The 12,916-nt window shown below is 41.1% G+C and overlaps 1 protein-coding gene across 3 annotated transcripts in view; it reads right to left on the bottom strand.

Annotated features, from left to right (window-relative positions):
* Positions 1–12,916, bottom strand: part of CLGN (calmegin) — a 79,548-nt gene that overhangs the window by 62,568 nt on the left and 4,064 nt on the right. The gene's annotated exons all lie outside the window — the stretch shown is intronic.

Here is a 12,916-nt window from a genome sequence, read left to right as displayed (position 1 = left end):
ACAGTCCCTGGTCATCTCCTGTACTATGTCCGCTGTCTCTGGTCATCTCCTGTACTGTGTCCGCAGTCTCTGGTCATCTCCTGTTCTATGTCCGCAGTCTCTGGTCATCTCCTGTACTATGTCCGCAGTCTCTGGTCATTTCCTGTACTATGTCCACAGTCTCTGCTCATTTCCTGTACTATGTCTGCAGTCCATTAGTTCAGAATATTTTTTTTCTTGTTTTCCTCCTCTAAAATCCATGTGCGTCTTATGGTCAGGTTCGTCTTATGGAGCGAAAAATACGGTATGTTATTGACAGGTTCACCAGATTTTAGCAGGTGAAAAGAAAAAAAGCCAAAAATGACATTTAATGTAGCCACCACGTCTAAGGATTGCTAAACTGCAATATATTAAACTTTTTTTCTTGCGCTTAGATACTTTTTAAGGATTATTAGAGCATTGTAGACATACAGTATTTAATGAATTGGAAATATATCACTTTTTACATTTACTGGGGGAAAAAAATCAAGTATTTACAAGTAATGGAAGAAAGGAGTTTACATGAAAAAGGTATCAGATACTAGGGATTTACCTTGAATGTGAATTCTACATTGGTGCTCATAACCTTTGCCTATTATTGTTTCTATATTTAATGGCTCAGAGCTACCTCCATCAGAATCCACAGTTTATATACGACTAATTGCCGATGATCACAAATGATCCTTCTCTCTAGATAATATCAGACTCCAGAGAGTACATCATGGCTGCTCTCTGCAGTAGAAAAAAATTTATTTTATTTATGGTTCAAACACATCCCTGAACTATTTCACTAAATGATATTAATAGGTTCAAAATACCCGCTGTAAATTGTTGTTTTATTGCAATTCACAAGGAAATCATCAGTTTCAGGTCATTTCACAATGTTAATCTTTGTACTGCTTCTTTAGCTGTGAAAGTACCCCATAGGCACCAGATCCCTCTGTGCATACACCTAACGGTTTAGAACAGCAATTTAACTGACTACAGAGCTTGAATGACTGCAAAAAATCCTAACAACACAGTCAGCAGGAATCAAAATAATCTAGCTGAAGAATTCTGGAAAATCTGCTTTGTTAATTTCCATGCATAGGGCCAGGGTGTTAAATACAGATCTGGGCTAATAAATATATCCTTTAGATTGTGTAGTATAACCTTTTGTAACTGGTTGAATCTGCTGTCTTTAAAGTGAGTTGCTATAGATTAGTTTAGGGATAAAATCAGTATTAGTTGATAGAAGGAAGTGGTGGGTTTAGAGGCAGAAGGAAGCCTGGGATTGGTGTCACCAATGTACAAATGTTTTTTTAGAATGACAAATATCTGGCAGGAGGTTGGCACTGGCATTGCATCTGTAGGATTGCAGCCTTCATCAAGGGTTTAAAGCAGGGTTTCTCAAATAGGGTTCCTCCAGAGGTTGCTAAGGGTTTCTTGAGTAATGAGCAATTTCTGACTCTCAATAAGTTCCTGCTGACACCATTGATCTTTTTAGCTATCTGTAATGGGGTAATTATTCCCACTGACCGCAAGTGTAAGGAGCATTCTTCCAACTGACCATCACACTTATGTATCATGAGTTGTACATATAGTAATTTTTAGCAGATTCCCTGACACTGGAAAGTTATTTCAAGGGTTCCTCTGTGTTCAAAAAAAAGGTTGAGAAAGGCTTGTTTAAAGCATACTGTATGTATACCAAAAAATAGGCTGCATATAAACCAATGTAGCATATAGGTCCTCACACTGATCTTGTCACTACATAACTATGTGATATAATTGTAGAATATGAGGAGTGGCACCCATAACTTTCAAGTCTTTTATTGCTATCTGCTTTACTGCTTAATGAGATATGTATTTTGAAATTTAATTTTTGGTGGAATAGATCAAATGTTCCAATCACCTCCATGGCCACAGGTATATAAAATATATACCTAGGCATGCAGACTGCTTCTACAGACATTTGTGAAAGAATGGGTCGCTCTCAGGAGCTCAGTGAATTCAAGCGTGGTACTGTTTAGCTTGCCACTTGTGCGATAAGTCCATCCGTGAAATGTCCTTGCTACTAAATATTCCTCTGTCAACTGTTAGTGGCATTATAACAAAGTGGAAGCAACTAGGAATAACAGCGACTCAGCCACGAAGTGGTAGGCCACGTAAAATGACAGAGCATGCTGAAGAGCACAGTGTGCAGAAGTCGCCAATTGTCTGCAGAGTCAATAGCTGAAGACCTCCAAACTTTATGTGGCCTTCAGATTAGCAACAGTGCGTAGAGAGCTTCATGGAATGGGTTTACATGGCAGAGCAGCTGCATCTAAGCCTTACATCACCAAGTACAATGCAAAGTGTTGGATGCAGTGGTGTAAAGCATGCCGCCACTGGACTCTAGAGCAGTGGAGATGTGTTCACTGGAGTGACAAAGCACGCTTCCCTGTCTGGCAATCCGATGGACATGGTTTGGTGGTTACCAGAAGAAGGGTACTTGCCTGACTGCATTGTGCCGAGTGTAAAGTTTGATGGAAAGGGGATTATAGTGTGAGGCTGTTTTTCACAGGTTGGGCTTGGCCCCTTAATTCTAGTGAAAGGAAGAAGACATTTTGACAATTTCATGCTTCCAACTTTGTGGGAACAGTTTGGGGATAGCCCCAGTGCACAAAGCAAGGTGCATAAAGAAATGGATGAGCCAGTTTAGGGGGGAGGAACTTGACTGGCCTGCACAGAGTCCTGACCTGAACCCTACAGAACAACTTTGGGATGAATTAGAGCGGAGACTGTGAGCCAGGCCTTCTCATCCAATATCAGTGCCTGATACAAATGTGCTTCTGGAAGAATGGTCAAACATTCCTATAGACACACTCCTAAACCTTGTGGACAGCCTGCCCAGAAAAGTTGAAGTTGTTACAGCTGCAAAGGGTGGGGCAACTCAATATTGAACCCTACAGACTAAGAGTGGGATGCCATTAAAGTTCATGTGTGTGTAAGGCAGGTATCCCAATACTCTTGGCAATATAGTGCATCTCTCAAGGGCTCTGTTGTTGAGATCTCCCCACAGTACTTATAGGCTCCTCATTACTTCATAATGAAGGTGACCCATTCTCTCACAGCTGGACCCCCCCCCTCCCAATTGGTTTGTTTATTCTACATTGTGAAGAGTGTGATACCATCATATTGCTTTGAAACAGCTGAAATGGGAATTCTGGATGGTATATCTAAAAACTGGAGTTTCTTAGATTTGTAAGAAGCAATGACACATGATAGTAATGACACTGAATTGAATTATCAGTTCTGGGTAGAGCTGACATAAAAGCATATAAATTATTTATAAACACATCTATTCCTAATGGATATCAAAGAGCAAAATAACATTTGAAAGTCTAAAATATTTACCACTATCACACCATTGATGCACACGTAATGCTCATTAAAAGTTTAAACTACCTAAACTCTCCACCAATTCCAATTTCAGATTGTTATAAAAGATGTGCTATATGTACAGTGTATGTGTGTGTATATACACACATATATATATATATATATATATATATATATAGGGCCTCCATGGATCCAACTTGTTTTTCCAGCACATCCCACAGATTCTCGATTGTGATGAAATTTAGAGAATTTAGAGGCCAACACCTCAAATATGCCATCTACCCAAGAATACCCAGGGAATACCATTGGAGATAATCAATGTTATTTGCTTAACCTTTCAGTGGTCATACATTTATGGCTGATCGGTATTTGTGCATGTATACAAATATATATATATATACACATACACACATATATACACACACACACTATATTGCCAAAAGTATTGAGACACCTGCGTTTACATGCACATGAACTTTAATGGCATCCCAGTCTTAGTCCATAGGGTTCAATATTGAGTAGACCCACCCTTTGCAGCTATAACAGCTTCAACTCTTCTGGGACGGCTGTCCACAAGGTTTGGGAGTGTGTTTATGGGAATGTTTGACCATTCTTCCGAAGTGCATTTGTGAGGTCAGGTACTGATGTTGGACGAGAAAGCCTGCCTTGCAGACTCCGCTCTAATTCATCCGAAAGGTGTTCTGTTGGGTTGAGGTCAGGACTTTGTGCAGCTCAGTCAAGTGACTCCACCCCAAACTCACTCATCCATGTCTTTATGGACCTTGCTTTGTGCACTGGTGCGCAGTCATGTTGGAACAGGACAGGGCCATCCCCAAACTGTTCCCACAAAGTTGGAAGCAGGAATTTGTCCAAAATGTCTTGGTATGCTGACGCCTTAAGAGTTCCCTTAACTGGAACTAAGGGGACAAGCCCAGCCCCTGAAAAGCAACCCCATACCATAATCCCCCCTCCACCACACTTTACACTTGGCACAATGCAGTCAGACAAGTACCGTTCTCCTGGCAACCGCCAAACCCAGACATGTCCATCAGATTGCCAGAGAAGCGTGATTCGTCACTCCGGAGAACAAGTCTCTACTGCTCTAGAGTCCAGTGGCGGTGTGCTTTACACCACTGCATCCGATGCTTTGCATTCCACTTGGTGATGTAAGGCTTGGATGCAGCTGCTCTGCCATGGAAACCTATTCCATGAAGCTCTCTACATACTGTTGTTGTGCTATTCTGAAGGCCACATGTGTTTGGAGGTCTTTAGCTTTTGACTCTGTAGACAATTGGCGACTTCTGTGCACTGTGTACTTCAGCATGCGTTGACCCCGCTCTGTCATTTTACGTGGCCTACCACTCTGTGGCTGAGTCGCTGTTGTTCCCAGTTGTTTCCACTTTGTTATAATAACACTAACAGTTAACTAACTGTGGAATATTTAGTAGGAAGGAAATTTCACAGATGGACTTATTGCACAGGTGGCAACCTATCACAGTAACACACTTGAATTCACTGAGCTCCTGAGAGCAACCCATTCTTTCACAAATGTTTGTAGAAACAGTCTGCATGCCTAGGTGCTTGATTTTTTTACACCTGTGGCCATGGAGTTGATTGAAACACCTGAATCCAATAAATTGGAGGGGTGTCCCAATACTTTTGGCAATATAGTATGTGTGTATACTGTATATATATTTGTTACCTACTGTACTAAAACAAAACAGTTTAGTGAAGTCAAACATGAATTCTGATAGATTGCTATGGGTTGCTGCCTACTCATAGTAGAATGGATTGCTACCTATGTAGTAGAATTGGTTGTTGCAGGTAACTATGGATTATGTTTGTGTTACTATGGAGTTGATGTTCACACATAGTAGGAAATACGTGACAATTTGCATGAATATTAAAGATTACAATAAACCTACTTTTTTTTACAATATATATATACATACAGTTGTGCTCCAAAGTTTGTATACCCTGGCAGAAATCATAACATTTTGGCATTGATATGGAAAATATGACCAATGATGCTAAAAATCTCTTTAAGGATAGTGATCATATGAAGTCATTTATGATCACATACTGTAGTTGCTTGGCTCCTTTTTAAATCATAATAACAGAAATCACCCAAATTGCCCTGACCAATAGTTTTCATACCTGGAATGTTTGGCCTTGGTACAGACCAGGGGCGGACTGACCATTTGGAAACTTGGGCACTGCCCAAGGGCCCGGGGTCAGTAGGGGGCCCCATGAGATGCCCCTGCTACCTTTTTCATAGGCTTTTTTAAGTTTGGGCAAGGACACAGGGGCCCCATGATCCCCTATTGCCTGGGGGCCCCATGAGTTGTCAGTCTGCCCCTGGTACAGACACATAAGGTGACACACACAGGGTAAAATGGGAATTAAAGGTTAATTTCCCACATCTGTGACTTTTTAGATTGCAATTAATGTCTGTGTATAAATAGACAATGAAGTTGTTAGATATCATGTAGATGCACTTAGCAGGCTAGATACTGAGCCATGGAGAGTAGATTAGAACTTCTTAGAAGACAAGCGTAACAAGGTAATAGAACTTTATAGAGATGGAAAAGAATATAAAAAGATATCCAAAGCCTTAAATATGCCAGTCAAAGACAAAGCCAAAGGTAACCTCAGGAGAAATACAGGCTGCTCTGGAAAAAGATGGTAAGGGAAGAAAAGGACGCGCCAGATATGTGCAGTATGTATGTAAGATGATTTATTAAAAGTGGTTAAAAACACTCACAGAATAGCTGAAATGCAAGACTTATCAGATTCACTCCTTTTAGTAGGGCCCACCACTGTCAACCAGGCTAGGATATGGGGCCAGGACACCCTGTGTACACCAGGAAGTGCACCGGAACAAGAACGGAAAGCGGAAGTGACATCACTGGAAGAAGGAGAGGATCAGGACCAGTGTCACTCCTTCCAGTGACGTCACTTCTGTCCGTGCGACCATGCAGCCCCCTTCTCTGGGGCCCCCTCCTAGGCTACACAGCAGCACTTCAATCCTCCATCTTCCACCTGACTCCCATTCTGGCCAGACTGTGTCATATTTATTGGCAAGTCCGCCACACTGCCAGGCCTCCTGCCTGGGATTGGTCAGACTCCCATAAATATGCAGATCAGCCCCTCCTCACTTCCACTCACTGACTACTAGAAGCTTCTTCAAGCTTCTAGAGCAGGTGGAGGTACCAGAGGACTGACCTGTAGAGCCCTCCAACTTAATCTGATGTAACCCTCTATCTAAACCCAGGCTTTAAGCAAGCCTCTAACTTTACATAGTTACATAGTCTGGCTAAAAAAAAAAAAAGTCTATCCAGTTCAACCATCAAAAAAAAGTTCTACCCCTATACCGACAATCCAGAGGAAGGCAAAAAACCCAGCAAAGCATGATCCAATTTGCTCCTGCAGGGGACAAAATGCCTTCTTGATCCCCGAGAGGCAATCAGATATTCCCTGGATCAACTTTACCTATATATGTTAGTAACCAGTTATAGTCTGTGTATCTAAGAAAGAATCCAGACCTTTTTTAAAGCAATCCATTGAGCTAGCCAGAACTAACTCATGAGGGAGTCTATTCCACATTTTCACAGCTTTTACTGTGAAGAAACCTTTCCATATTTGGAGATTAAATGTATTTTCCTCCAGACATAAAGAGTGCCCCCTTGCCCTCTGTGATGACCTCAGGGTGAATAATTCTACACCGAGTTCACTATATGAACCACTGATGTATTTATACATGTTGATTATATCCCCCCTTAATCTCCTCTTCTCAAGAGAGAATAAATTCAGTTCCTCTAATCTTTCCTCATAGCTGAGCTCCTCCATGCCTCTTATCAGTTTGGTTGCCCTTCTCTGTACTTTCTCCAGTTCCCCAATGTTCTTTTTGTGAATTGGTGGCCAAAACTGAACTGCATATTCCAGATGAGGTCTTACTAATGATTTGTACAGGGGTGATATGATATCTCTCTTTCTGGAGTCTATACCTCTTTTAATACGAGAGGATTTTGCTCGCTTTAGAAACCGCAGCTTGAAATTGCATGCTATTAAGCTTGTGACCTACCAGAACTCCCAGATCCTTCTCCACCATTGATTCCCCCAGTTGTACCCCCCCTGGTATGTGTGATGCATGCATATTCTTAGCCCCCAAGTGCATAACCTTACATTTATCAACATTAAACCTCATTTGCCACATAGTTGCCCAATTAAACAGTGCATTGAGGTCGGCTTCTAAATTGGAGACATCCTGTAAGGACGTTATTCCACTGCACAGCTTGATGTCATCTGCAAAGACAAATGGGATTTTTAATCCCAGTCTTTATATCGTTTAGAAATATACTCAACAACTATGTACACTAATGGACGCCACATTTTCAATATCAATGCCAAAATTTCATGATTTTTGCTAGGGTATGCAAACTTTGGAGCACAACTGTATTTGACATTAATGAATAATCTTATCTTATTTTAGCATTGCTGTTCACATACAGATAGGCTTATTGGTTCGGAACTGCTGACATGCTACTATAAAATACTTCATAATACTGTATATCAATAAAAATGCTAGATTTCTATATGCATATTTCTGATGTGTATTGATAGATATACTTGTCTGGAAGAGAGGAAAAATATTAAATTGTATTGGAATATTATTCCTCACAAAACAACTACAATCTTTTAAACAGTAAACAAATATGTGCAAATGCAGCCATAAATTGCTCATACATACTCTGTTGTTCACATTACTAGATATTTCAGATTTGATTTGGATTTATATTTAAACTATTTTTCATAACAAGATATGAATGGGTGAAAATATACACTCCACTCACATGTCATTTTGCATTATTGTTCACTACAATATAAGCTTTCATCTGGGTATTCCTCCAACGTTGCCCAGCAGCAATCACCCACCTTGGGGGTTTGTACAACCAAGAGCAACATTAGACATCCTAAGGTGGTTACAGGAGCAGGTTACAATACAGGTGTACGTCAAACAACAAAAAAGAAAAATTCCCAGCTTTAACTTGTCAGCCAGCTTGCAAATTAACCTGTCTAACAGTACGCGTTAAAAACAGAGGTTTATTTAGCACACATTTGCAAATACATGCGTAAGCTACAGAGCCTGGTCACAGCACCCCAGTACTCTGTAGTTCCTAACTCTCCAATTTTAAGAGCCCCCATAGTACAGGTACATGTATTTAATGGATAGATCAAGGGAAGATTGACCTGAGAGAGCCCACCCCTCCTTAAAAGGTACAGGAGCGCACTGGACACCCAGCATGTAGCACAATGGCAGCTAAGGTGTCCAGTGCGCTCCCTCGACCAACAATTCAACAGTACAAAAAATGGCCACTACCCCAGTCTATAACTGGCCTTCACAGCAATGAGTACATGGAGGGGCGACACATGTCAAACAACAAAAAAGAAAAATTCCCAGCTCTAATTTACCAGCTAGCCTGCAAACAAACCCAATTAACCTGTCTAACAATATGCGTTAAAAACAGGGGTTTAGTTAGCACACATGTGCTCCCTGCTGTGAAGGCCAGTTATAGACTGGGGCGTACTGGACACCTTAGCTGCCATTGTGCTACATGCTGGGTGTGCAGTGCGCTCCTGTACCTTTAAGGAGGGGTGGGCTCCCTCAGGTCCATCTGCCCTTGGTCTATCCATTAAATACAAGTGCCTCTACTATGGGGGCTCTTAAAATTGGAGAGTTAGGAACTACAGAATACTGGGGTGCCGTGAGGAGGCTCTGTAGCTTACCTATGTATGTGCAAATGTGTGCTAACTAAACCCGTTTTTAACGCATACTGTTAGACAGGTTAATTCAGTTTGTTTGTAAGCTCGCTGGCAAGTTAAAGCAGGGAATTTTTCTTTTTTGTTGTTTGACATGTGTTGCACTTCCATGTGCTCCTTGCTGTGAAGGCCAGTTATAGCCTGGGGCAATGGCCATTTTTTGTACAGTACAGGTGTATGCCTTGTATAATCATAGTTTCACTGTAATTATAATAAAAATAAATAGCACTGTCACTTTACAAGTTTTTTAATACTTTGATGGAATTTGTTACGACATTTTAATCATTATGCCAAGACAAGCTAGGGAGATGCCCTTGCCTTTAAAAGACAGGGTGCTCCCAGAGGAGATACCTGTACGTAGATCAGTTCCAACCATGGTTTGTGAGAAGGCCTGTACAGCTCCCACACTAGTCCAGGGAATGAAGCTTTAGAGAGATGCTCTGTGGTTTTGCTAGGCATTGTTGAGATTGGGAGAAAGATGCAATCATGAAAATGCTACTTCTTGGACCAATAGACTTATTCCAGTCCTAAGAACCAGCGTTAGCTTCAGTGCAGATCCAAGCTAAGACTGGCTATAGGCATAGGAAGGTGCCTGAATATCTCCCCAGCATATCCCCTGACATTACTTGTAAAGATCAGGCTGGTAGGGCCTCCATGAGAGGAAAAAAGTACCATTTCGACTGAAGGAAGTGCTTGCTCCCACATACAAAGATTTTCCAACTGAGTCAGTGGGACCCAATTATTTCCTTTTCTGTGTAGTCCAAAGACTGGCAGATGTCCTGCCACCTGTCATTCTCAGTGAGATGTCAGCTCATCTTATTACTATGTCCATGCTGAGATAATAATAAATCAGATCAATCATTTTAACAGCAGCTCTTAAAAGTAATTGTTTAGCTGTAGCTTCCCAAATGTATTACACTGCTCAAAAAAAAAAAATTGCAGTATTACACTGCAGTAGAAGTGTCTACTACAATGATTTCCAACTTCCACGGGAATCCCACAAGTGTGGCATGTTCAGGGGATAGAAATAAAAATGGAAACACTACATGATTTGCAGGTGTGAAAGTGATGACATGTTTCACATTGAAAGTGGAAGTGATGTTCTTTTGCTTCTGCTGTGTGATGAGACACCTAGCTAACAGGTGGGAAGCCTCACTTTCGTCATTCACTGCGTGCGCTGCTGGTGATACAGAGTCGTGCTGGAGCTTACTCCTTTTGTCTCTTTCAGTCAATTGACCATGTCACCCTTGCTTATGCTTATCAGACAATGTTTATGTATATACCGTCATAACCTTTGATGCTGTACCTCGTGACACGGCAAATAAATAGGCAACTTCAATCAGAGAGGCACCAGCTGCTACCCTCTTGAAAGCAAAAAAAAAAAAAAAAAAAAAAACAACCCCATAATCATTGGTGTTCAGTGGCACTTTAAAACTCACCTTCACCTTTGATCTATCTCTCCTTCCTGCTGTGTTTACAAAATGTCATCCTATTCACAATGGAGGAAGGGGCGCTTCCAATGACAGCTCAGATCTCAGCCATTCGCGGGTGTCCTGGCCTCCCAATTGTGTTTTCTGAACCATTTATAAACAGCACTCCAGAAATACTCATTCACTTTGCCAATCTTCTTTTTTTTACAATAATGCAGTTCAGTGATGGATAGACTATCTATGCAATTTTTATTCAGTCAGGCCGGGATCCTGAGCTAGATAGTTGTTGGTAAATCAAATTACAAGTGGCCAGCATAAGACCTAGGCTACATGAGCTAATGTTTAGTTTCTGAATCATAATTGATATTGCCAACAATTCAAGAGTGATACTGAGGTTTGGCAAACTACCTGGAAGAGCTTGGAACTACTGTATTCGTAGATTCATAACTTTTTCCTTTGCTTCCCATTGTATATCAGCTTAAAAATCAGTCTTCCATACATTGTAAGGCGAATTTAATATGGAACTAAACCCATTGATTTAATGGTTTCAGAAAACAGTTACATTACCGGCATGCCAGGAATGCTGTCACATTTGCTTGGGCTCTCAACCAAACTATCAAATCAACAAATGACTGGTGTCATAACTGATCACATGTGTAGCACCATGGCAATTGCAGATCAAACAGAAGCTAAGATGGCAACTTCCTTGGCTGAAAAAGATTTGAGGGCTTAGTTGCACATTATAGTGTTCCTAAACCCAGGGCCCGGCATTCACTATATCTGGTCTCCCACAGTACACACAACATGGAAATGCAATTATTTTAGTAAATATAAACTGCTAAATACCTTTTCTCATCAGCAGTATATAGCAGTCTTGTGACTTCTATCAGTGTCCAGCAGAGCACTGGTTAAAGCTTGCAGGAAGAGTTTTCTTTCTCCCATTATTGTCCTATGAGGCTGCAGAACTCCTGACCCTCTGTTTGGACAGTGCTGAGTGGCCCTGTGCTGATCACATGCATTCTCCCAAGAAAGAAAAAACTCTCTAGCAATACACACCAAACTGAGCATGTGCAGCTTTCCCCCAAGGCTCTGTTTTATCGGGATATGGATTGGGGACAGTAAAAGGGGAGGATCAGCGAAGACAGGATCAAACATCTTTTTTACACAATGCGGAGGATTAACCCCTTAGGTTCCACAGTGAGTAAAACAAGTATGATTTACTGCATATACAGACTGAATTTATTGTTGTAATACTTTGAATGACATAATTGAGTTACTGCAATTATCCAGGCACCTTAAGCTGGTCACACACATAGATTTCTTTCTTTGAGCCTGCACAAATAGTTAAATCTCCCTATGTGACTATTGTGGTCAGGGCTTTCTGTCAAAATATCTGACAAAATATCTGGACAGCCGCTGCATCTGGTTTGGATGCAGCTGCTGTCCGGACAATAATTTTCTGCACATCCATTGATTTTTTTTAATGAAAGGATGTCGGACCGGATGTGAATTTAGATGGTTCATCAGGAACCAGCTGAAATTCATACAGTGTATGGCCAGCTTTAGGATATTAATTTCACCTTGTAAATTATCTGTGTATATCTGTCTGTTTTCTATGCTGTCTATTGGAATTCCATCTGGTCTGTCTGTGACCATTGATACCATTCACTTGAATCCATGTTCTCACAGTTTGTGTTCATTGTCAGTGTCTGTCAGACCTCAAGTGTTTTGGTGCATATAAATCCTTCAATAAACTAAAGTGTTACTAACCCCAGGACCCTGCATTCACTATATCTGGTCTCCCACAGTACACAGAACATGGAAATGCAATTATTTTAGTAAATATAAACTGCTAAATACCTTTTGTCATCAGCAGTTAGAGCAGTCTTGTGACTTCAGAAGAGCACTGGTTAAAGCTTGTAGGAGGAGTTTTCTTTCTGCTCTAGGAGGATGCAGAACCCCTGACCTCTGTCTGGACAGTGCTGATCGGCCCAGTGCTGATCATATGCACCCTCCCAAGAAAAAAAAAAACCTAGCAATACACACCAAACTGAGCATGTGCATGTGACCACAGATTCAGTCTGTATCAGGTCGACATTTTAACAAGAGGAGGAGCAGAGAAGGATCAAACAGCCTTTTTACACAATGCAGAAGATTAACCCCTTAGTTTCCACAGTGAGTATAACAAACATGCTTCACTGCATATACAGACTGATTTTACTGTTGTGGGTTTAGTAACACTTTAGGAAGTTCACCTTGGAGTTCTTCATCCTCTATGAGTGCATCGG

Source organism: Staurois parvus, unplaced genomic scaffold (assembly GCF_062004578.1).
Source record: "Staurois parvus isolate SC_StPar_1 unplaced genomic scaffold, SC_StPar_1.0 ptg000639l, whole genome shotgun sequence".
NCBI classification, from domain to species: Eukaryota; Metazoa; Chordata; class Amphibia; order Anura; family Ranidae; genus Staurois; species Staurois parvus.
The sequence above is the reverse complement of the archived record's forward strand: the minus strand, read 5'-3'. Positions and strand labels throughout refer to the sequence as shown.